We start from the raw sequence: 21,488 nt of genomic DNA on the forward strand, positions 1-21,488 counted from the left end.
TTTTCCAACATAGTGAGAAGGTCCTTGAGGATGCCAGGAGTTTCACTCTTGTGTGCCATAAAAGATACCCAAGAAAATCTAGAGTAGTCATCAGTAACTACTAAACAATAAGCATCACCAAACGTTGTCTTGTGCTTCATAGGTCCAAAAAGGTCCACATGAAGACGTTCGAGAGGCATGCTGACAGTGTTGATTTTCTTCAAAGGGTGAGACTTCTTTGTTTGCTTCCCCTTTTGGCACGAGACACAGATATCTTGTAGATGAAAACTTCTTACAGGCACACCATTCACAAGATTATTTTTCACCAAATGGTTCATCTTTCTCAAGTGAATGTGTCCCATTCTTCTGTGCCAAGATATAGACTCCTTTTCTGTGGCTTTTGAGACAAAACAAGTAACTTGTGCAGATGTTGTAATCGCCTGGCTCATGTCGAGAATATAAAGATCATTAACTCTCGGAGCCGATAAGAGAATCCATTCTTGTGGAATTTTGAATCCAGGTTTCAGCACATAGCAGCCAGCGTCATCAAAAATCACTGAGAACTTTTTATCGCAGATTTGCGACACACTTAGAAGATTGTGATCAATTTGCTTCACATAATTGATCTTATCAAAGCACATGATACCATTGGAGATACTTCCTTCTCCAGTGATGTACCCACCTTTATCACCCGCAAAGGCAACATACCCTCCTCTAATATTTCTCACGTCATACAGGAGCCGTAAGTCGCCAGTCATGTGCCTGGATGCTCCACTATCAACAATCCAATGACTATTAATAGTTCCTCCTAGAACATCCTGCACATGTCATAAAAACATCAGTTGAGAATGGGGACCCAAGCCTTAGTGGTCTTGGGTCGTCCCTTAGCATCACGAAAAGTGAGCTCGATCTCTTGATGATTTTCAAGAACAACTGCTCCCCCTGAATTGTCACCCGACTTAGGTAACCAAGTTTGATTTGGCCTGCCAGATTTATTTTTATAAACAATTTTTGATGTTTCTGGTTTTACAGGTTGTGATACACTTGGTTTCCTTTTAACTGTTTGAACTTCAGTTTTTAAAGCCTTTTCAACAGTTTTTATGTTCTTACGTCGTTGTTTAGTTTCTTGTTCTTTCACAGTTCGTTTATCCTGTTTAGGTGAAACTGATCGACGTTGAGGGTGAACTGTTTCAGGTGGAGCTTTTTCAACCAATTTCTTCTTTGGAGCATTTGGGCAGTTTCTGATAATGTGCCCAATTTCTCCACATTTGAAACAAGTTCTCCTTTCAACAGACTTAGGAGAACTTGATCGACTACCAGATGTTGAACCTGTAGAACCTGAGGTACTTGCTCTTTCATCACACCCGTTTGTGTGTTGGGTGTAATTGTTATCACTGTTACGTTTTAAAATCTTGACTTGTTGTACAAAATCAGTGTTTGATTTGTTTTCAAAAGTCTCAATTTTATCTGTACCTTTTGATGCTACAAATTTAACATCTTTTCCTTTCTTCATGTAACGAGCTCCTTTTGATTCAACCTTAGCCTTTGGCTTTGGAGCTCGTTGTTGTTGTTTACCCTTAGAAGCAGTCGGTTGTTGAGTGGTTGGAGATTTTTGATTACCAAACTGTTTTCTAATCTCAGCCTTAGGAATTGGATCACATTGTGTTACCACAATTCCCGGAAGTGTTTTTCCCAAAAATTTGTTTGTATTGTCTTCAAAGACTTTGTCAATCAAAGATTTATTTACATTTTTAATTGGAAAAACATGATCTGAGTAGATTTTATTATCTCCAACCAAAGTGTACAACACATTACTGCTTTTAACAGTAGACACACTTGTCTTATCAACCTTGACAGGATCAATCACTTGCTTCTTAACAGATGGAACCTCAGGAGTATCAGGATCACAAAGGATGTGATTCTCTCGTGGAATATCTACTCCTTTCATCTTGCTAAGTGATTTATCCTGATCACTTACAGCCACTTCTGATTCATCATCCGATGTCTCATAGTCCTCGATAATTGGAGGACTTTGCTTCATGGATGATGAAGTTTCTTGTTCCTTAGAGGCTGTGTTTGAAGAATTGTCCGGTTTGAACCCAAGGCCAGTAGCAAACTCCTCAACATCAAGAGGTACACTGGGTTCATACCGAGGCATTTCTTCCTCGTCAGGCATCTTGGTATAGTTGTTCATCAAAGGGGGTGGACATTTGTTATACCCTATGCCTTTCTGATTTCCCTTTAGTTGTTGAACATCGATGATGTGATCAAGCACAAATTGGGAGTTAGAATAACTATCCAATTTCTGTTTGATCGCATCATGTTCGCATTGGGCAATGGCTAATTGCTTTTTAGTTTCTTCCACAATGTTAATATACTCATTTATACTTACTTGTTTGTGGTAAACTACTTTGTTAACCTCGGACACATTTTTCTTTAAAGTTTCTATTACAGATTTAAATTCTTTTTCATTCCGGGTTAAAGCCATGTTTGCCTCTTTGCATTTCGACAGTTCAATAACCAAATTCTGGTTATGACTATGAAGCTTTTCTGATTCAAGCTTCATCTCTGCACATGATTTACAAATACTAGGAGCAGGTGGTTCAGAAGTTACCTGACTAGTAGAGGCTGAGCCGTTTGCCATAAAGGCAGTTTGAGAAGAAAAAGCTCCATCTTCAGAAAATAGCTTTTCCATTTCCGTTGATGTAGCAGCAGCCTTCCTAATCAGAATTGATTTCTGACATTTAAGCTCATCAGCTTCATTCAGAAGATCCTGAATATCTTCACCTTCTTCCTCCTCATCAGGCTCTGAGTGATTAACCCCAGAAACAGAGCCTTCTTCATCCGAACTGCCAGAATAACCAGAACTGTCATCGCTCCCAGAAGATTCTTCTTTATGAACCTGCTCGATGACCTTAGCATACAATGCAGTTCCACTTCCCTGATCTCCTTCACCAAACTGCACTGACCAGTCACATCCTTCATCAGCTTGAACAGCCAAAGCCCGATTGTGATTGGTAGTTCCAGGCTGTCCCTGATTGTTATTCACTGCCACCATCCTCCGTTCACGGTTTTCTTGTTGGGCATTCACATTCGTCTGGTTTCTGAAAGGGTTGTAATTGCCGTGTTTTGTTGGTCGAGTGCACTCACGTTTAAAGTGCCCTTTCTCGCCACAGTTAAAGCACGTGACGGCATTAATATCAAACCTATACTTCGTGTTTTTCTTTCCTTCCAACGAAGTTCTTCCAGTTCGTGCCATGAAATCTTTTGCCCTTCTAACCGCACTAGCAAAAGCCCATTTAATATCCATCAACTCCATTTCTTCCTTGTCGATCTGATCATAATCTTCATTGGTCATGTTGATGTTTCCAAGCTGACCTGCTACCAAACCACAGTATGCACTGACCATGGTGTTGATAATTTCCATATGTTCCTTAGCAACTTCAATGCTAAGGTGTGAAAGATTTGAGTTGTCGACTCGGATTGTGTGATGACTTTGGGGTTGAGGTTGAGGATTGCTTGTATAGTGAGCTTGCTGTTGTTGTTGTTGAGGTTGTGGTTGTGGCTGTGTTGGAACAGGAATGTAGGACCTCGGATCGAATTGAGGTTGTGGTGGAGCAGCAGTTGATTGAGGAAATGGAAAGGAACTTGAACTTGTATTGGACACAAATGCAGTCTGCAGCTTAGGTTGCTGTTGCTGAGCTGCAGCGGATCTTGCCAAAGCATCGAATCCTGGAAGATACATTTCTGTATTCTGAGGAGCTGGAGCACGCCTTGCTTTCCTAATTTCTTCATCATTTTTATGTTCCAGCTTTTGAATGAACTCATAGATGTTGACTTGATTTAGAGTTCCAGTATGCTTCAACAGTTCAATGAAAGAACTCCACTTTGGAGGTAAGGCGTCAGCAAATCTACTCACCATGTCTTGTTGAGTAGAGACAACTCCATAAGCACACATCTCACTAATCAAATGATAGAAACGTGTGATCATATCATTCAGAGTCTCGTTTTCCAAAAACTGAAAGGATTCAAACTCTTTCTTCAACAAATCATGCCGAGATTTTCGAGCAGCTGCATTGCCTTCTCCTCTAGCAACTAAGGCATCCCACAATGCTTTCGTCGTCTTGCAATATGAGAACTGATGGTAGATGTCTTTGTTGAGTGCTTGAGTAAGTGTGGCAAAGGCCTTTTTCTCCAATTCATAAGCCTTCTTGTCATTTTCAAGCATATTTGCATAACCCTCTGAAGTTGACGCAGCAGTTTCAAGATTCGTATTGAACGCATTGATGAAACACGTCCAAAGATCAGTGCTTTGCCCTTGAACATATGTGTGAAAACGGTTTTTCCATGATGGAAAATCGTTCATATGGTTCAACTTAGGTGGACGATTGTTGCTGCCAGTTTCACTCTCACTAATCAGAAGGTTCTGAAGACTTTGACTTTGATTGGATACCAAAGCCCATTGACTTGGACTGATTGATGGCTGTGGAATCATACTCTTTGCCCAATCTGCAGCAGTGACTAGCTCTTGATTGGATCGTGAGTCCAAACTCCAATCCCACGGACTAGTACAACTCATTTTGATCAAATATAAGTACCAAACCTACACACCACAAACTGTTAAGTGCAAAAACAAATATGAATCGAAAGATGCAACCTGTTCGAAAGATCAATACTTGTTCGAATGATCAACAAGGTTCGAAAGATCCTTGTTGAGTTTCGAACAAAGACTTCGAAGGATTGACTTCGAAAGATTGACTATACGAAGGATCCTTATCTTTCGAAAGATGATTTCGAAAGATTCTCCTTATGTTTCGATCACAGGTCTCGAAAGATGACACTTGTTCGAAGAATCAACAGTGTTCGAAGGATCACTGTTGATGGCTCAAACAATAACCTCGAAAGATAACCTTGAAAGATTCACCCAACACGAAGGATCCTTATCTTTCGTAATGAACAGTAACTTGAAGGATGTATCTATCGAAAAGATTCCTTGACTCGAAGGATAACACACTGGCTTCGAAAGATGTTCGAAGGATGTTTATCTTTCGAATCTCCTTGATCGAAGGATGATCCTTCGAGCTCGAAAGTTATCTTTCGACGGTCTGACACACTGACAAAAGTACGACAGGTTGGTGAAAAGTTGATGTGGTTGGTGAGCCAACTTTCGGCAGAAAGGTATGTGCAGACACGACTTTTCACCAACTTTTTTGACTTTCAAAAAGTTTTCCCAAAATGGCAACCTTATCAACAAGATCTGGTCACCGGAAACACACCGGAGATATGGCCGGAATTTTCCAAGACACTTAAAAACAAGTTTTCAAGTTACCCAACCCAACCTTGAACACTCCCGAAGGTTTAGAACGCGTTTTTTATGCAGAAAACTACCAAAAACGGGTGCTAAACCAAGTGTCCAAACACACCAAAGAACTTGAACAACCCGGTTTTAAACAAGGTAAAGAGCCAAGCTCTGATACCACTTGTAGGTCCCTTTATCGCGGAGGATTACGAACCTAAACCTTGTTATACAAACTCACTAGCGAGTGCGGAATCCAAGCTAGCGAGCAAACCGGGATGATGCAAGAACAAACACAAGAACACACAAGACTCAACGATTAACACCACTTGTATTAATGCGTAGAAAGTTTCCGGTTACAAGCACAATGTTTACAATCAGTTTGCAAACTCTCAAAGTGTGTGTGTGAATGTTTCGGACAGAATGCTCTCAACTTCCTTTCTGTCTGTCTGTGTGCATCTAGCTTTCACACTACACTGCATGGGTATTTATACCCATACACAGCAGGTCTGGTCGAAGGATCCGATAGATGATCCGAAGGATCATCTTTCGAATACAAAGCTATCGAAGGATCAGCAAGAACCTCGAAAGGTAATCTTTCGAGTTCCATAGTTCGAAGCATATCTTTCGTGGGGATCGAAGGATCCACATCATCCTTCGATCCCTTATCCTTCGACTCAGACACTTTACATTACAACATATTGGCCAAGTCAAACTAGGAGGATAGTTGACTTGGTCAACTTACAGACTAACTTAGGACATCGTTTATAAACAGACCGAATACAGACAAAGTACAGACACAAGTGCACCAACAGTTTTGTTAGGATCTGAGTTTGGTTTTGATTGTGATTTATGTTTGAATTAAGATGAACAATGAAAGAGTAGTGCAGCGGAATATAACTGGAAACAAACTTTTCACAATCAAACAGGAGAATTGCTTTCAACACACATTTTCAACAATGAACCGAATGCTTAAATTTATTCCAAACACCGATTACAATTGCATGTATGCAACAAACTCCCCCTCAGCCTGAGCTCAGTGATTTGTTCGTACAGGAAGAAGATGGTGAAGAGTTAATAGAACAGTACAGAGTACTGTTCTATTTATAGGCACGGACAAACCATTGAAGCATCTAAGCTGACATCACCATGAAAGTGACATCTAACCTCCTAACAAACTCTAACAGCTGACCTATACAAGTACTGCTATGCTAACAACTGTTATTACATTTCATTAAAGACAAACTAAACTACTGCTGAATCTTTCCACCAATGTAAACTCAGCAGTACTTGATATAACCCAGCAGAGCTTGACCCATAGCAGTAGATTGAATCGCAGAGCTTTAGTCTTCCATTAGCGTTTGACTTGATCAGCAGTTGTAGGTCAGCAGTTTGTAATGATCAGTAGATTGGAGGTCAGCAGATGTTGAAACCACTTTCAAGAGGAGAGACTTGATTACATAACATTTGCTTATTCTGGATCCACTGCCCTGATCCAGTTTTAGCTTTAATTACCTGTTCCTTTGATAGGGTTCAATCCCAACAATCTCCCCTGGAACAGATAATGCCAAAACTCTTCATTATTGGTAGATCTTTATTGCCTCATCAACAGTTCCCTTATTTGCCCTTTGAGTTGTAACTCAAAGGCTAAGGCATCTATGTCATCATCATCCCTACACAGTGGAAGATCAAGGAGATCCTGCAAATCTTCAAGACTTAGGCCAAGTGCTTGTTCCCTTGTTATTTTCTTCACTTCTCCACTAGACTTGATCACTGTCAGTACATGGGTCTGTTTGTCAGTTTTCCACTTTAGCACTTTTGAGTCTGGGGGGTTTCTTGGGAGATTTTTATTAGATGAGGTGTTTGGTGATGCTGGCCTATTGATGACTGACTAAGCAGTACTTGCAGGTTGATCCAATCCAAGAGTTTCTACAGTCATCTTCTTAATGCCCTCTTTTATAAGTTCATCACCTACCATTAATTTTTGCACTGTTTCAGCGTCCAACTGTTGTTGTCTTCTTTTATAGATGGCAGCACCAGCTGGAGCAGTGGCCCTTTTGACTTACAGCTTTGGTGGTCTTGTTGAGACCTCTGCTTTGGAATAATCAGGTTTTTGTGGAACCTTTGGATCTTTCTTCCTTAGTTCCTCCAACCTTTTGTAGGTGGCCCTGACTTTATCTTCTCTCCATCTCATCACTTGATTTTCAGACCCATAATCAGCAGCAATTAGTTCTTCTTTCATTCTCCTCAGCTCTACCTTTTTATCAGGTACATTCTTTTTGTACTTTACCCAATCAGGAGGAGTATGTTTGACTTTATTTTTGATCATGTCTTGAATGCTGGCTGCTTCACTTTCCAGCTCAGGTATTGTCCAATCTTTATACATGGGTCTTTCTCCCTTGTATTTCTTGTGAGCCATGATGTTTTCAACATAATCTTTTCTTAGGGATTCATCTGCCCTTTCTGATATCTGTTGGCACACATTCTTTGCAAATTGTTCCAAAGATCTGACTTGTGTGAGCAAAAATTGGTAGTTCTGTTGAATTTCTTTGTCAGATTTCCCTTGTGAATTTCTTTTGGAGATATCCTCTGCTTGTTGAGCCTTAATTTTCAAATATTCTTCAATATTGTTAGGCCTGGAATATCCTCCAACTGATGGCAAACTCCTTTTAGCAGGATCATCCTCATAATAGAAGGATTTAATTTCTTCTCTGACTGCTATGAGCTCAAGAGGAAATTGAACACCTGCTGGAGCTATTGGCTTTTGAATCTGAGCTGATGAGAGAGGAACAGGGTTTGGTATGGTAACAAGTGATAGAGATTTTGAAGATATTGGTGGAGGTGAAGTATCATCATCTCTCAGAATTAGCCTTCTCCTTTTTGGTTGAGGAGAGACTGATGATGTTTTGGGTGGATCAGTGGTAGTGATTTGAGTGGTAGAAGGTGGCTGACTAACAGTTGTTGAAAAAACTAGGGTTTCAACCACTGTTGTCATTACAACAGATGTTGAACATCTGATGTCTTCTGCTTTTTGGCAGGAGGTGATGGTGGTGAGGCTGTTTTTGGTGGTGAAGTGATTTTTGGTGGTGGTGATGGTAAAGCAGTGGTTGTGGTGTGTGTTGAAAAGATGGCAGGTGTTTGGCTATCAGTTGTTGAAACTACTGAAGTATCAGCAGTTGTTGATACTATAGGTGTTTCAATAACTGTTTGGGTGGAAGATTGATGTTGGGGGCTTTTGGAAAGTGGTTTGGAAGTATGCTTTGTGAGTCTGGATGGTATGGATTTGGGTTCCCTCACTTTTCGAGTGGGATTTCTTTTTGGCTCAGGATTTTTAACATCCTTTGGCTCAGAACAACCCTACGCATTCAGCTCCATATAAGCTCTTTTCCCCTTATTCCACCTGGACATGTCCTTTGCCTCTCTGTCCCTTTTTACACTTGCTTTTGCTTCAGCAAGTGCATTTGTGGTAACATCAATCTTGTTGCTACCATTTGGCAAGGGAATCTTTTTAGTTATATTTTCTTTTTCTGGTTCAAGATAGAGACCATCATCTATTTCCTTTTTCTTCCACTCCTTGATTTTCTCCCCTTTTTGGCATTATCTGGGGGTAGTTGATCAATGAAGAGAACAGTGGGAGGAGCAGTGCCAGTGGTGTTCAGTATGTGGGCCTTTATAGCCTTGATGTCAGCTTGAGTGTTTCTAAACCTGGACTCCATTATGTTTCTCAGCTCTTGTACATGTATTGCATGTTGCTGATCAGCCATTTGTCTTTGTTGTTGGAGCAGGGGTTGAAATAAACTCCATAACTCATTTGTAGCAGGTGCTTGCGGTGGAGCAGGTGCTTGAGTTGGAACAGCAGTGGGTTGCACCATTTGAACTTTCAACAACTGGTGCAGCATTCCTTTGATTTCTGCAATAGAGGTATCCAGTTTTTCAACTCTATCTGTCAATTCTAGGTATTTTAAACCATCACCCAACTTAATGGGATCATCTGATTTCCCAATAGCAGTGGTTGTAGTTGATGCAGGGAGTGTACTCCAAACATTATCCACTGATGCCCCTTTTTCTTTGTTTTGGGGACTTCTTCCCTCAACACTTGATAACCTTTTGATGGTACCAATGGTCAAAACAAACTCACCAGTGGTTATCAGAGGTGCTATAGAAGGAATTGCCTCCAAGGATGTCTTATTGATGTAACCACTGTCCAAATGTAAACCAGTGGGTTCAATACTTGTAGTAGCTGCTTCACTTGGACTACCACCAGAGTTACTTGTAACTCAAGGGGTGTAACCTCCTCAGGTTGTGTTGGTGGGTTAGCAATGATTGATACATCAGACCCAGTCATTTGTTGAGGCATGTTCTCATTGATAGGTGATTGAGAAGGACTGGTTTGTGCCTGGTTCAAATCAAGAGCATCCAACAATATTTTTGTTTGTGGGGGAATTGTGGAGGTGAGGTTGGGTGTAGAAAGAGAATTGGCCCCGGGTATTGGGCTGTGGATGATGGAAGCAAGTGATTCCAGAGCATCATATTGTGGTGTCCCTATTTGTACAACCTGTTCTTTTTGAGAAGAAGCAGGAGGAGTTTCAGCCATGGGTTGAGATATTTCTACCAACTGCTGTGAGGAAGTAGCAGCAGTGGTTTCTTGTGACTTTTGTGCTGTCACATGCAGTTGCTCTGGTATCTCATCCTCCAGAGTTGCCTTTTTGGTAGGTTTGGGGGGCTTTTGAGTTTTCTTTTGTTTTGGCTTTTTGTGGATTGTAGGTGTGGGTTTCAAAGCAGTTGTTTTGCTGCTATGATCACCTTAAGCAGTAGGCTCAGCAGCAGATACCTGAGGAGCAGTGGTAGCTGCTAAATTCTGCTCAGGCACCTCTGCTTGTGTTTTGCAAGGTGTTGACATTCTTGTGAAAGTTTCAGCAGTTAAGCTGTTTTTTTGAAAAGATTCACCTTGTTTTATTGCAGAAGCATCATCCTTACCAAATTTCTTTTCAAAATAATAACTTAAAAATCTTGGGAAGATTAAGAATGGCTTTTTATCAGCATTTTTAACCAAATCATTAAAGATTTCCTGGGAATAACTGAAATTTTCATCTTAAAGAATAACATACCCCAAGTTTTGAATCTTTAATGGTATCTCATTAAAAGAAGTGGTTTTGTTTGAAACACACATTAACAGGGTATGAAATAAAAATCTTGTTGCAGGAGGGAAGTAACCTTTTTGTAAGGTATCCCTCTTCATCATTGAATCTGCATACCCTCTTTCTAGGAAATCAATTTTTAACTCGTTTTTGGGAAAAGAAGTTTTACCTTGCTGATCATCGAGTTAAAAGAGTTCCGAGATGGATTGTGGTGTGATTTTGACTGCTTTACCCATTAGAGAAGAGTTAATGGCTATGACATCCTCGCCTTTTTGTCAAGGGTACAATTTTTCCAAAGCTCTCTTTGGGTTTGCAAGTAAATTGGAGCATCTGCGGTTAATAAAGTTTTGTACTTTGATGCAGACATGATGTCGATGATGGAATCAAAAGCATCGGTGGTGCCGGGTTTTGTAAGAAGACCCAGAATGCAGACATGATGTCGATGATGGAATCGAAGCAGGTTGTGAAGAAATTTGAGAAAATGAGATGAAAACTGCTTTGAGAAAGGAATTTTCAAGAATTCAATTCGACAGTAAAACCCTGTTTGGGGGTTTTGGAAAGGCTTTTATAGAGGAAAAAGTGAAAGCTGACGTGGCAGCGGTTACAAAAGGTCTGACCACTATGTACTGTCCACGTGCCAACCCCTGATGAAATGAAGGACAAGTACTTTTATGAAGACCACTGATGAAAGAGGATCAGTGGTTGCAACGGTAACAAATGAAGGCAGTGGGTGATTTTTACTATCAGTGGATAGCACATCAGTGGATAAAACACTGATTTTGAACAACAGTGCTTATCAAGAGAATGAGAGAACAGGGGTTGACTTTCAGCAGTGGACAGACTTTGAAGTAGAGCAGACTTTTGAACAAAGCAGTGGTTATGGCAGACTTTTAAGGATTTTAATGAAAACTTCATTTTTAGCTATTTTTAAGGATGGATTTTTGATTTTCTGAAAACATTTTAATGCTTTTATTCATAGAAAAACAGGATTTTGTTTGTTATTCCATGTTTAGCATGCCAATCCTAGAGATCAAGCTTTCAAAGGTGGATGTGTCTAATGCTTTAGTTAGCACATTTGCCAGCTGATCTTTAGTTGGAACATGGTGCAGAGAAATCAAACCTTTTTCATAGCAATCCCTCACAAAGTGATGTTTGATGTCAATGTGCTTGGTGGTTGAGTGGGAAACTGGATTTTTGATGATATTTTCTGCTGCCTGACTATCCAACATGAGTGGTGTCTTTAAGGCAGTGATACCAAAATCCAGCAACTGATTTTGAAGCCAAAGCAGTTGGGCTGTACAGCTTGCAGCAGCTATATACTCTGCCTCAACAGTGGATGTGGAAACAGCTGCTTGCTTTTTGCTTTGCCAAGACACTAAGCAATTGCCTAGGAATTGACACCCTCCTGAAGTGGACTTCCTTGTCTTGTCACATCCAGCAAAGTCACTATCTGAGAAACCTGAAAGCTCAATTTTACCATCAGCTGGATACCAGATACCAAGTGTGGGAGCACCTTTTAGGTATCTGAATATCCTTTTTACAGCAATAAGGTTTGACTTTCTAGGGGCTGATTGGGATCTTACACAAACACATGTTGCAAACATGATGTCTGGCCTAGATGCAGTTAGGTACAATAAAGACCCAATCATGCTTCTATATAAAGTCTGATCAACCAAATCATCCTTCTCATCAGACATGACTAATTTATTGGTTGCAATGGGTGTACTACATGGCTTACAATCATCCATCTCAAATTTCTTTAAAAGTTCTTTGGCATATTTGCCTTGATGGATAAAAGTCCCATTTTGTAGTTGCCTTACTTGGAGACCAAGAAAGCACTGGAGTTCACCCATTGCACTCATTTCAAACTCAGCTGTCATGAGTTTTCTGAACTCTTCACACATTTTATTACATGTGCTTCCAAAGATGATATCATCCACATAAATCTGGACAATCATCAAATCCTTTCCTCTGCATTTTAGAACACAATGTTTTGTCTATCTTACCTCTTGTGAAACCAATGGAAAGTAGAAAGGTGGAAAGAGTTTCATACCAGGCCCTTGGTGCTTGTTTCAAGCCATACAAAGATTTATTAGCTTGTAGACATGATTTAGATTAAATGGATCCTCAAAGCCTAGAGGTTGACAAACATAAACCTCCTCTTGAATCTTACCATAGAGGAATGCACATTTGATATCCATTTGGTACACCTTGATGTTGTGGTTGACAGAAAAGGCCAGAAATAATCTGATAGCTTCAAGTCTTGCTACAGGGGCAAATGTTTCATCATAATCAATGCCCTCTTCTTGTCTGAACCCTTGAACCACAAGCCGGGCTTTATTCTTGACAACAATACCCCTTTCATCAGTTTTATTTTTGAAGACCTATTTTGTGCCAATAGGACTTACACCCTCTGGCAATGGAACAAGCTCCCAGACTTGTTGTCTTCTAAACTGTTGGAGTTCCTCTTGCATGGCTTCTACCCAGCTGTTGTCTTTTAGTGCCTCTTGGTACTTGTCTGGCTGATGGAGAGATAGAAAACCAGCAAAAAGACAAATGTTTTGGGATTGACTTCTTGTGAGCACCCCTTCATTGATGTTGCCAATGATTTGGTTAGGTGGATGAGATTTCAAGAAGTGGTTTCAAAAGGTGGTGGAATAGGGGATGCCTGCAGATGTGAATCATCTGAGCTAACCACTGCTGGTGACTTTGATGATCCAGCAGTGGTTTCAAAAGGTGGTGGAATAGGTGGTAATGGTGTGGACACATGTTGACTTTTATCCACTGCTTGAGGACTTTTATCAACAGTGTTTGATGATGTAGAAGCAGGGGTTAAAAGGCTACTTTGGTCAATAACTGTTGAGGTAGCAGTGGTTGAGCTTTGACAGCTGTTTTGAACATCTGCTACTCTTCCCATTGTGACAGACTTTTGTTGAGGAATGATGATTTCATACCCATAGTCTGGTGATGATTCTTTTGATGGACCTGCACTGTTAGTCTTGACATCAGTATTTTCAAAAGTAAATTTATCAAGATCAAACAATTCTTCAGGGTTTGCTGGGATTTGCATTGATAAAAGTTCATTGAACTTTACATTCAAAGTCTCTTCCACTGTTTTGGTCCTTATGTTAAACACTTTGTAGGCCTTAGCAGTGGTTGAGTATCCCAGATGATAACCACAATCAATTTTGGCTGCAAACTTTGAGATGGAATCTTTTAAGTTTAAAATGAAGCATGGGCAGCCAAAAACTTTGAAATATGAGATCAATGGCTTTATTTTATACAGCAGTTCATAGGCAGTCTTTTGATGCCTGGGGTTGATTAAAACTCTGTTTTGGACGTAGCAAGCAGTGTTTACTGCCTCTGCCCAAAAAGTTAATGGCAAACCTGAATCAGCAAGCATGGTTCTGGCAGCCACAATCAAAGTTCTGTTCTTTCTTTCAACTACCCCATTTTGTTCTGGTGTTCTTGGAATGCTGTATTGCCTCACAATTCCTTTTGACACACAGAAATCATCTAACTCCTTGTTCCTGAACTCTGTGCCATTATCACTTCTGAAGATTTTTACTGGAAGGTCAAACTGCTTTTCAACCTGTTTCACAAAGTCTTGCAGAATGCCTGCAGTCTCATCTTTTGAGTATAAAAAGTAAGTCCATGTAAACCTAGAAAAGTCATCAACTATAACCAAACAATATCTCTTTTTTCTTAAGACTCATGACTTTAACTGGGCCAAACAAATCCATATGAAGCATTTGCAAACATTTGGTTGTTTTGGACTCATCAATGTATTTGTAGGAGCTTTTATGTTGTTTTCCTTTTAGACAGGAAACACAATGCTCAGGACAGGTGAACATTTTTTGAGGTAAACCTCTTACTAACCCCTGTTTTGAAATGGCAGTGATTGTCTTGAGATTTGTGTGCCCCAATCTTCTGTGCCATAATTCTGTCTCTTTGTTTGATGCAGCTGAGAACAGGCGGGCATTAGTTCTGGGGCTCTCTTTTGACATATCCACCACATAGACATTGCCACTTCTTTGAACAACAAGTTTGGTTTTTCCAGTTTTTATTATTTCTTCAATCTTTTCAACCATTTCTGGTCCAACAATCCTACAACACTCTTTTGTGAAGAATTGTAATATACGATGAAAAAAAAAACAATTTACATGTAATATACGAAATGTTTAGCAATAGTATAAATTTTTTAGAATAGATTATTAAGTTAAATATTTAATAATTCAAACATTTGTCAACTTGACTTAAAGGGAAAACCCAACCGATTAAGATACATGTACTTTCATAAAAAGTTATGAATTTTGTTAAAAAGAAGTAAATAAATAGAAAAAGAAGAATGCTTCATAAATTTTACGGAATTAAAGAAAAAAAAAGAATAACTAAATAACAAATAAACCAAAATTATTGTTTTAAAAGCATAGTTCTAAATTCTTTGGGTCAAACCTACTCGTTCAAATCTTCTGTTGGTTTCAAAAGCTTTATCGCCAAGTCTCGCTATCAATTTCAACTAATTGGCGAAGGAATAGGGATGTCAATCCCTTATCAACCACACTCCATCTATCGATACCCTCACATGAACCTGGTAGTTATTACTCAACTCTGGTGCGATCGAAGCCCTTGCTTTCTGTTCGGACGGTTCCTGCGATTTCAACCTGCAACTCCATCACCAACCATCTCGAGCCCGTCGTCCGTTAACGGCTGCCTTCGTTCCGTGTAAACTAGGTAACTGGAATCATTGTCTATTCAGTTGAATCATGTTCCTATGACGTCAAAGTAGTTATGTCAAGTCGTTTCTTATGATATACGCAGTTACGGTCGTCACTTAGACGTTCAAGGTCTCTATATCATATTTGATTCAGTCCATCGACTCTCATCCTTGATAAGTGGTATCGCTACTCGCCTGTTTTCTTTCCTTCCACACATTTAATCGAAGAAAAAAAAACTATGAATATACGTATGCACTTCTGCAAATTCCGTGAATAAGATGAGCTAAAAATACATGTTTAATGAGTACAGTACCATCACATATACACAAAGTTTTGTCCTATTTTTTTTTTCTCAAATTCACTTATTATAATGAATATTGTATTTAATATGGTGATGATAGAGTCTTTCAAATAGGAATTTCAAATAGTTATATTTGGTTGTACTCTTGTATTCTAGACTAACAGAAGGTGGAATACAAATTCAATTATTAGTTTTTATCAACTTAAAACATCATTTTTAATTTTGTAATGCTATTGCCGTATGAAACTTTTTGAAAGTATAATAGTAGTCACTAATAATTAAGTATACTAATATTAAAAGTTTAATAGTTATGAATTGAACAATCTGTTGCTAAAACAAAACTAAGTATAATGCTTTAAAACAAATGTATAAAGTTATGTAGTGAAACCAAGTGAAGAATTAAATTTCTCATATGGGTTACAATGAGTTTTTGCAAAATGAAAAGTAGGTTCAGTATAGTATAGTCGAATAAATATTCCAATCTTATAAGATTATAAATAGTTATGTATTAACATGTTGATTTCTCTAACTTAATAAGTCCTCTATTTAAATACTAGTATATCTAAATGAACAAGTTAAACAAGGTAACGATTGTACAATATATCTAATTAAAAATATTATGGTTATGTAGGCTTTGGTGATAGTTAAGGACGTCGTTGAGTTTTGTGCTATTGTCGTTTATGCTATAAGGTACGGATTTTGTGGTCTTTTTCTCGTAGCGTTTTATATTGTTATTGTACCCGTAGTGTCTAGGCTATCGAACCGTTGTTATTGTTTTCTAGTAGTGTGCTTCTTGCCATCGATTTGCATGCGATAGATAAATTCCATAGACTCATTATCGCATGTTCCTATTGATCATTGATTTTTGCTATAGAAATGCATTATTGTACTAGTTGTCTCGATTTAAGTGTACCGTTTTATTGACCTCAATACCCGAGCACATCCACCTATGGGGACATAGGGCGTCATCATCGGCACCGATGACGTGCACCATCCGTGACGGTGCGATTAGTTCACGGCGTCTCTATATTAGTATTTATTGTTATTGATTATTGAGAGGCGTATGGATCGATCCTAGGATATTATTATTACTTATTGGTATTGGGATAGGTGTGTGTGCCCACATCCCCTCTACATATTGGTACATTGGAACTGCAGCTAATGTACACATTGCTTATTGTTTATTGTCATTGGCTCACATGGGTATTTCCACATAGATTCTTATCGTATTGATTGACCATTTATTAGTGATAACTGTATTGTTACATTGTTATTGTCACAGTATCGTTTAACCATTGATCGAATACCGTATTGATCATTCTCATTGAATTACCGTTATTGCTATTGTTTTTCCGTTACTGGGCAATTTTTGGCTCAGCCGTGTTTCTTTTGTTGTTCTCTCTTATTTCTTAAACAGGTACTCAGGGGAACATGGGGAAAAATGCGAAGAGAGAAAACTAAATGGCTAGAGTTGAAAATAAGGAGTTTAAATAAAATGCTATTTAAATTTTAGACATTTCTATTTTCGTTAAGACCGTTGTGTGGTTTTAGATTTTTAAACCTTTGGAGATAATGTTTTATCTGAGTTAAGTTTTAAATTGTCTCTGATTACTGTATTGGGTGACACGTCGGCCCTATTCGGGCTGGGGTGTTACAATTATGGTATCAGAGCTTTAGGCTCTTTCCTGTTGAAAATTTAAACTAAATAACTAAAGACATGTGAGATTGGGTAGACGTTGGGTTAGGTATTTTCCTTATGTGCTAAGTTCGTGTTATTTGCTTATTGCTTCTATCTAAATTCCTAACGTGTTTTTCTAGATGCCTCCTCGTCGCCAGACACGCAACCCGAATCGTCAAAATGATGGAGGACCCAACGAGCCTGATCCAGCTGTTGTAGCTGCTATGACTCAGGCTCTTACTGCTGTACTGCCAACTCTAGTTCAAGCAATACGTAATCCGAATCCAAACCCAAATCCAAACCCGAACCCTAATCCCAATCCGAACCCTAACCCGAATCCAAACCCAAATCCGAACAATATGGGTGGCAATATGGGAATACAAGATTGGCTAGCTCATTTCGTGAAACATAAACCGAGATCGTTTACTAAGGCATCTACACCAGCAGTGGCAAAAGATTGGATTTCTCACATTGAGAAGATTTTCACTGTACTTAGGGTTGACGAGCAATATAGGGCTAGTTTAGCAGCTTATAAGTTGGAAGAAGATGCGCATGTTTGGTAGGAGTCTGTTTTAAGAGAAAGAGGAGGTCCAGCGTTTGTAGAAACTCTAACTTGGAATGGCTTTTGTGACCTTTTCTTTGAGAAGTACTTTACTGTGGTGGATAAAGGAGCTTATCGATGTGAGTATCATAATATCCGCCAACGGAATGATGAATCACTTACCGACTTCACTGATCGATTTTATAGACTTGTTGGTTTTCTTGGGGCTGCTGCTGGAACACCGGAGGAACAAGTGGAAACATATCAATGGGCTGTGTGTGATCGGATTCGTAGGCAAATAATTGATTCCAGGTTTGCTAATGTTGCGGAAGCTGTAGATGCTGCAAAGAAAGTAGAGATGGAGAGGAAAGAATTCTTGGGAAATTCTGATGATAGCAAGAAAAGGAACAGAGATGGAAACCGTATTAAGTCTACTAGTCATTCTTCGTCTCAAGGATCCAATCAGTATGGTAATGATCGTAACAATGCGGGAAACAGGTCAGCAGGGAAAAATACTAGACCTTGGCAGGGTAGAAACCAAAATCAGGGTCAGATCCAACAATACCAGCAACCGATCCAGGCTCAACCACTGAATCAGATGGGCAATCAAAATCCTACCCAGCACCCACTGTGTAATCATTGCAACAAACATCACCCAGGCATTTGTCGCCGACTTACTGGAGCTTGTCTTAGTTGTGGGGAGATGGGGCATATGGTCAAACAGTGCTCTAAGGCTAGGAACCGAGCAGCTGATACTAATAGGGGAGCAAATGTGCCACCTAATACTGGAGGACGAGTATTCACATTGACTGCAGGGGAAGCTGCTAATACTCCAGGTATTGTTTCCCATTTTTTTTCTTTTTTCTTTTAATGATCGTGATTTGCTTGTTTCATTGGTTCTCATTTCGTACAACTATTGTATCTCATTAGTCATCATTGCACTAGGTACTGTTTCGGGTATTATTTATCTTGCTGGTCGCGACATTTATGTTTTATTTGATACTGGGGCAATGTCACACCCCAACCAATGGCGGAAACATCGGGATGAGACGAAGTGTGAAGATTGCTAGAGACATCATAACGCTATTTGTGACAATATTTAGAAATTCCAAATTTCATTTCATTTCATAACTTCAAATAGTCAACATTACAAGAAATTCAAATACAACAAGTTTAACATAACAACATGATAACATAACAAAATTTGATACAACATATTAAACCCTAACGTCTATATGTGTATCTAGGCATCAACGCTACTTCTTTTCTTAGCATCGTCCTCATCAACCTGTAACATGTTTAAAATAATTCAATGCAAAAGCAAAGGCGAGTATACAAGTTTGGTACATACATAGCATAAGATAAAAGTGTGAACAATTCCTCATGGCAAGCATATGATTCAAGATAAACCTTAAATATGGCATGTGTCTAACATATCAAACCAAGAAAACGCAATATGCTCAAGACATAACCTCAAGTTTACGGGCGGGTCGTTAATCCTATAGCGCTACATATGTCAAGGTTTGGCTCGTACGAAGTTAATGATAAGTTCAACACATAAGAATAACCCAAGTTTAAAGTATCAAGTCATCACGTATACAAGCATGTTATAGGAACGTTCATGTGTTTAACAAAGTGTTCATGTGTGAGTTAATAGGTAAACATGTTACACCCCAAAAGTGGTAAAAGTAAAAAGGGGGAAATACGAGTATACTCACAAAGTTTGCATATGTTTTCCGATTATCCAATTGTTGACGAGTAGAGATTTAGAGTCCGAATGTATAAGGGATAAAGTTCAAGTATGTTTAGAGTCGAGATTCGGTGTCTAAAACAACATAAAAATAAGATATGAGAATAACATGGAAAATAATCATTTAGTACATATGATGCTTGTTCTTGACACTAGGAAACTCGAAGGAGTTTAGATGTTTTCATGGAACAAGGTTCCATTAGAATCGTGACAAGTTATCATAGTCTAGGATGATGTAATCTAGTACCCCGACATATGAACACTAGTTCATCATCAAAGATTCGATTATTCGAATAATATATTTAGGTTATATAATATATGTCCAATAGTTCAAGCATGAGGTAGAAGATTAAAATCTTCATTTTGGTACCTCTAAATGTCATAGAAGTCATGTAGGAGGTAGGAAGATCAAGTCTTCCATTTAGGCACCTCTATGTGTTCACCACTACACTTGATGTAAAAAAAACAACCAAGGAGGGTCATGAACATACAATAAAGAATAAGAAATATACATACTAACTAAGAGAAATCATCAAATCATGTGAGGATTGTATGTTTGGACAACCCAAGTTGTTCCATAATCACTCATGTATCAAAGACAAAGTTTGACATGACTTGTGGGTTAAAAACCCTAAACAAAACACCAAGTTTATGAGGTTTAATCCTCTGATTTTAAATGTCTCAACCTTGTTTTTAAGCTTAACCAACCATGGGATAAGTTGTAAGCATTAGGACATAGGTATGAGATGTGTTGGACACAAGTTGCATAGGTTTAAACAAGTTTTTGATGAACATAAAAACAAACAGAAAGTTTATGGACTATTTCGGGGCATTTCCAGGTCTGATTTCTCCAAGGAGAAGTCTAGGAATCGAACCCCATGATTATACAAGCAAGTAGGAAAAAGAATCGAGTGAATCGGATAAGAATTGAGTGAGTTATGCTCATTTTCGTGAAGGGGTGTCAATCTACTCGAACCCTTGCTTTCAGCTACGGTTTGGTGGATGTTTTGTGAGTTTTTAGGGTTGTAAAAGTGGTAGGGAGGCTGGTTATAAGGGGTATTTATAGGGGGAAGGATTAGGGTTTCAATGGGTTGGGCTTTGGAAGTGTTTAGAAGGGGTTACCCCTTGAAACTAGCCCACAAAACACAACTATATGGGCTGAATTTTGCTGAATTGGGGCTGCCATATTTCTTTACTTTTTTATTTTTTTAAAACATTATAGTGAGTAATTTTGTTAGTTAAGTTGTGTAATAATGTGCAACAATGTTTCCCCTAACTTGTAACAAGGTGAAATATGAAATAAAACATGATTTAACTAGGTAAAAAGTGTAATGTACAAGTTTTATTTACGAAGCAAGTTCCGTATTTTACAACGATTACAATGAAAGAATGGTTATAAGAACACAAGATTTCCAAAGTTAGAATTTCACGTAAGGTTTCTAAATGTAGGAAGTTTGAAAACGCAGGGCGTTACAGTCTCCCCTCCTTTAGGAAATTTCGTCCCGAAATTTATTCAAGAGGAAGGCTTGAAAGAGTTTTTGGCATAAAGGTGATCATTAAGAATTGAAACTTGGGAAGTTTGAAAAGTACTAAATTTTGGAGAACATCAAGGTAGATTTGCAAGGGGAAGTTTTTAAGGATAGTATAAAAAAATCATACTTTCGTAAAACCTGTTTATTGAGAGGAACGAAAAGGTTTGTTACTTTAAATAAAGCAATAGAGAGATACTAAGTATAGTTACACAAGAATCAAGAATAGGGAGGCTATTTTATAGGTAATGAGGTAAGTTAGGACTCAAATGTTTAAACAAGCTGGATTGCGAACGAGTTTTGTATAAAATAATACGAGTATAGAATGAACGAATGGCTCTTAAAGAGTACAAGTATGTGAATAGCATAAGTGTTGGATAGATGAACGTAGTGTGTTAAGGATGAAGTCTCGTCATGAATAATCGGATATAATGCGTTTGTGAGTTGCGTGAAGTTGTATTAGGTCCAAAAGGTCTGCAACACACTGAATTTCTCATGGCACGTTTTACGAAAGTTTGGTAACATGGTGAAAACACTTATATATAGGAAGTACCAGCG

General features: G+C 38.7%; 1 long non-coding RNA gene across 1 annotated transcript; it reads left to right on the forward strand.

Annotated features, from left to right (window-relative positions):
- Positions 1-15,239: 15,239 nt before the first annotated feature.
- LOC118480877 lies at positions 15,240-17,030 on the forward strand. Its single transcript, XR_004864042.1, has 3 exons — positions 15,240-15,311; positions 16,064-16,122; positions 16,850-17,030. It is a non-coding gene; the product is annotated as an uncharacterized LOC118480877 (long non-coding RNA).
- Positions 17,031-21,488: the final 4,458 nt, after the last annotated feature.

Source organism: Helianthus annuus, chromosome 8 (assembly GCF_002127325.2).
Source record: "Helianthus annuus cultivar XRQ/B chromosome 8, HanXRQr2.0-SUNRISE, whole genome shotgun sequence".
NCBI lineage: Eukaryota > Viridiplantae > Streptophyta > Magnoliopsida > Asterales > Asteraceae > Helianthus > Helianthus annuus.